The sequence below is a fragment of the Cucumis melo genome, chromosome 4, assembly GCF_025177605.1.
Source record: "Cucumis melo cultivar AY chromosome 4, USDA_Cmelo_AY_1.0, whole genome shotgun sequence".
Taxonomy (NCBI): Eukaryota; Viridiplantae; Streptophyta; class Magnoliopsida; order Cucurbitales; family Cucurbitaceae; genus Cucumis; species Cucumis melo.
In genome coordinates this window covers 7,872,769-7,877,138 of record NC_066860.1, presented here as the reverse complement: position 1 = coordinate 7,877,138, position 4,370 = coordinate 7,872,769, and the positions used below count along the sequence as shown (strand labels likewise).

At 30.0% G+C, this 4,370-nt stretch overlaps 1 long non-coding RNA gene across 3 annotated transcripts; it reads right to left on the bottom strand.

The window, feature by feature from the left end:
• Positions 1–920: 920 nt before the first annotated feature.
• On the bottom strand, positions 921–3,318 carry LOC127148902 (uncharacterized). Of its 3 annotated transcripts, XR_007820135.1 has the most exons (3): positions 2,901–3,305; positions 2,710–2,794; positions 921–2,623 (listed from the first exon to the last, which is right to left on the bottom strand). It is a non-coding gene; the product is annotated as an uncharacterized LOC127148902 (long non-coding RNA). The 3 variants fall into 3 exon arrangements; XR_007820136.1 differs by having other exon boundaries at positions 921–2,801; positions 2,901–3,318; XR_007820134.1 differs by having other exon boundaries at positions 921–2,794; positions 2,901–3,318.
• Positions 3,319–4,370: the final 1,052 nt, after the last annotated feature.

The window sequence follows — 4,370 nt, the reverse complement described above, 5'->3', positions numbered from 1 at the left end:
ATAATTATGTTATGAATATTCAATATTAAAGTCAAATATTAATAGATGTCCATAACCTCCTTAGGTTACAAATTCATCCATAACCTCCCCATCAATGTCCATAACTTTCTTGTTCCCTATTTATGTTTGGTTTTGTAACCATTATTCTCACAACCCTATAAATAGAGGTTGTAGAGATCATTTGTAAACACACCACAATTGAGTTCAATTGTCTTCTTTTCTCCCTCTCTTCTCTATTCTTCTCTTTGTTTTGTTTCATTATTATTTATTTCATAACACGTTATCAACACGAGTCTCTACTAATTTTGAAGTTTTTGTAGCAATTGATTTTGATTATTGTTGAAGACTGACTAGAATTATTTTCATAGTTTTTGAGGTATATAGAATTTCGTCCAAATATGGTGAGTATTTTGATTTTGATGATTTTGTCATATATGTATGTATTTGGAGTATTCATCATTATTGATCTTCTCATCACCATTATTCATATTTCTTGATAACTAAGTATGAAATATATGTTAATTGTGAAATTGTTTGCTAGGATACATTTGTTATTAGTTTTATAATTTGATTTGATCGAATCGAAAAACTTTATTCATATTTTCATATGTTCGACAAAAATTGCATGTACTTTATCCTCATACTCTGGTAGAATGACTAAATAAAAAATAAAAAAACATTTGCGATTGCATAGATTTAATGAAAAACTATCCTTAATTTGGTTTCAAGTTATGTATGACATTTCATGGTAAAATTTTGTGATATTAAATTTTGGGTGCATGAGATATGTATATCACATATGTGTTGAATAAGTATATATTCAAAACTTAAATGTATATATATGTGTGTGGTTACTATTTTATACCATAAATAATTTTCATATTTGTTGAGGAATAAAATTTATGTTTGAGAAACTTAAATAACCTTGTTTTGGGTGATCCAAAAATAGAAAAGATATTGAATAATCAAGTATTTCTTGTGTCACACCCCCTCCCGGACTACCTGCCACTTTAGACCGAAAGATGGCATGAAGCCGACGAACAACGCTTTTCTGTACCTGTATCTCTCGACTCGGCTTAAAACTTTTATGTGATGAACTTGCCAATCTAGTATATAAACTATTGTACATGCCACAAAACACAGCGGATCCTAGGATAATCAAACACATACATGAAGTGTACCTCAAAATTTACCGATTTCACGAGTAAACCTAAAGACACCTTAATCAAAATATAACCAACAAAATTTACACAACTACAGCTCCTAAAGCTTATACAAACTGTGGAGTATCTATAACATACAAGGGTGTGAATACATCACAACACAACAGACTTTATGTCCAACTCAAAACACGTACTGACAATCGATAATGAAGCTTCCGCAGACTAAGGCAGTCTATCAGGCACCGGGAAGTCGATCTCTACCTGGAAATGGGTAAAACATTTTGGAAAGGGTGAGCTATGAAGCTCAGTGAGTTACTCAGTTTAAAACTATGAATTTAAAGATAAGAGCACGTGAAAACTTTACACATATAAATCTGCTTATACAAGTCGTAAATGTAAATGTGTAATAGTAAGAATAGCTTCCTTAAATACTCAGCATGTTCATCATTGAAATCTAGCAAGGCATATCAAGTATATCGAAGCATTTTAACTAACATGACGAATCTACGTTGTGTAGGGTACACCTAGTACAACAACGTTTACAAGCACTACGATGTAGTGGGGCCCGTCCAGCACTCCCATCGTCTTTGTCGTAGTGGGGCCCGCCCAGCACTCACGACAGCATCGTTGTTACGGAGTACACTCAACGTCAACAACGAAATCTAACCAGTGTGCACACGGTAATCTCTAGCCTCAGACTCAAGATCTCAGTCATGTAGTTAATGAAAATTTCATAAATCATCATAAAATATTAAAACATGCCTGCTTATAAATTTTACACAAAGCTCGAACTTTACTCACCTCTTTCGTGGAAAATTGTAGTTCTTAAAACAAAACTTCATACTAATTCATGCTTTGCTTAAAACATTGTGGTTTAAATACTTTCCAAACATTTAATATCTACGTGCTAGCATAAATTTCTTTAAGAAATCTAGTCTCCAAATGTATACTTGAAAATAGTCATGAAATTCAAATACCTTTCATGGCTTCGTAAATAAACATTTATCGCATTCAATCATAATAACAGTTATGGAAAATATTTCAAAGTTGGTTTTGTCACTCACAGTCTTGGGCTAGATCCTTGGTCTATAAGCTCGGTTTAATTCTTCTCGGCCTGCCAACAACCCAACCGAGTATTAAAACCCTAAACATTCTGGTTTCCTAAAGATATACATAACATGTCGCACCAAAGATGACGCTCACGAAAACGAAGCTTAAGAAATAAAATCCTATTTCAACAATTCTCTAAAATTTCCAGAGATCTAACATAAACTTCAAAGGACTATAACTTTCTCAATACTTAACCAAAATGAGTGTTCTTTATATCAAACTCTTCATTTTGAGATCCTCTAAAACTTACCTGAAGACATATAAATCTGATTCCCCGTGCATAAACACATATAACCCTCAAAACAGAACCACTTCCAGAATCGCGCGCACACGACCTCTTTAACTTGTTCCTACAATTTAACCAAATTTTGGTCGTTTTTGGTTTACAATTTCTTCATGAAAGTTGTAGTAAATTGAATAAGCTTTCCAACCATACCAAATAGAGATTCTAACTCCACCGATACACTCTGAAATACAAGAAAAACCAGAGACCTCTTGATTTCGAGTGAAAACCAACTGCCCTGTTTTCTTCATCAAAAAGCACCAAATGAATATCCGAATTTGCTCCAACGTTCTTCATAAAGTTTATTTAAAAATGAGTTAACTTTCAGTAAATGTAAATCTCACCTCTTAATTCCTTTTGAAGAGTTCAAACCGAATTAAAAACCAGTGATGTGCAGAATGAACTAAAATTCAGCCATTGATACACTTTGCTTGAGTTCTCCTCCTCTTCTTCAACCTAAAAATTCTAGTAAAATTTCTCTTCTTCTTCCAAACTCTCTCTTAGAAGTTCTCTGCAAATTGAAGAAGGAAAAAGAAAAAAAATAAAGGGAACTTGGATGTCTTCAAACTTGGCGGTGAAGGGAAGAGAAGAAGAAGAAGAAAAGAGAAAATGAAATTTTCTTCTCCTTTTCTTCTTTTTGTCCTTTCTTTTCTTTCTTTTCTTTAATTAATTTAATAAAACTATTTAATATATAAATATATATATTTATATTTACACTTAATTTCCATTTTCTTTTTCTTTTTTTTTCCACATTTAAAGAAATTAAACCAAGAAAATATCGGGTTTACATCTTGACTTTAATTTTTTGGTTAAAACTTATAGATTTGTCAAATATGTTATATCATTTTAGATTTATGTTATAAATATTCTAATGTTATTTAGATTAAGGAGGTAAATCATGCCTTATATTTAAATATAATTCTTATATTTGAAATATTTGATTAAGATGTTTTTCTAATTAACTTTATATAAAAGTTTAAATTAGAATATTTATTTTCCTGATTGGATTTCATTTTACTTGACCAATATTGTGGTAATATTTATCTTCTATATATATACGTTAAGATTATATAATGTTAATGTTGTTTTTCAAATATGAGAATAAATTCTCAATGTTGTGTTTGAAACTTATTTGATTGTTGAATATTTAAATTATTCTCATGTGAATTTTATGAGTCTTAAAAATTTTATATGTAGTGATTATATATATTTGATTAAATTCTCTTATGACAAAGTTTATGAAAGTTATGTATAATAGTTAATTACTTCTTAAACTCAATGTTGATTTAATGCACCTGAAGTTGCATAAATAAATTAGTGCTCATTGTTGTTGTCGTGCACCAGTAGTTGCACATATCAAAACATCTTTGCTCTTACAATAACAATTTGATAGAGAAAGTTTGAAATATTATATATTGAGCATATGTTTCTATAAAAAAAAAGGATAGTAAATTTTGATCAAATAATTTAATAGCATTCCCTGAAGTGAATGTTACAATATTTAGTAAGATCGAAATTATGTTAATAGAGAATAAAGGTTTATTTGATTAGAACCATATGGGAACTTTATTTTCCAAATATGTTTGGAAAAGATACAATAATCTTGTACTTGTCGTGCATTGCGATGTATGAAAGCAAACTTTGATAAATTATTTGTATCTCTCAAAGAGATCATAAATTTTATTTTAACCTTATAAATATGGTATTATTTGGATATCACAGATTACTTATAATCTACTGAAGAGATGATTATTCTTTTTGCCCATTTATATATGCATGGATAAAATATTTGGATTTTCTTTTAATCTCTTGGA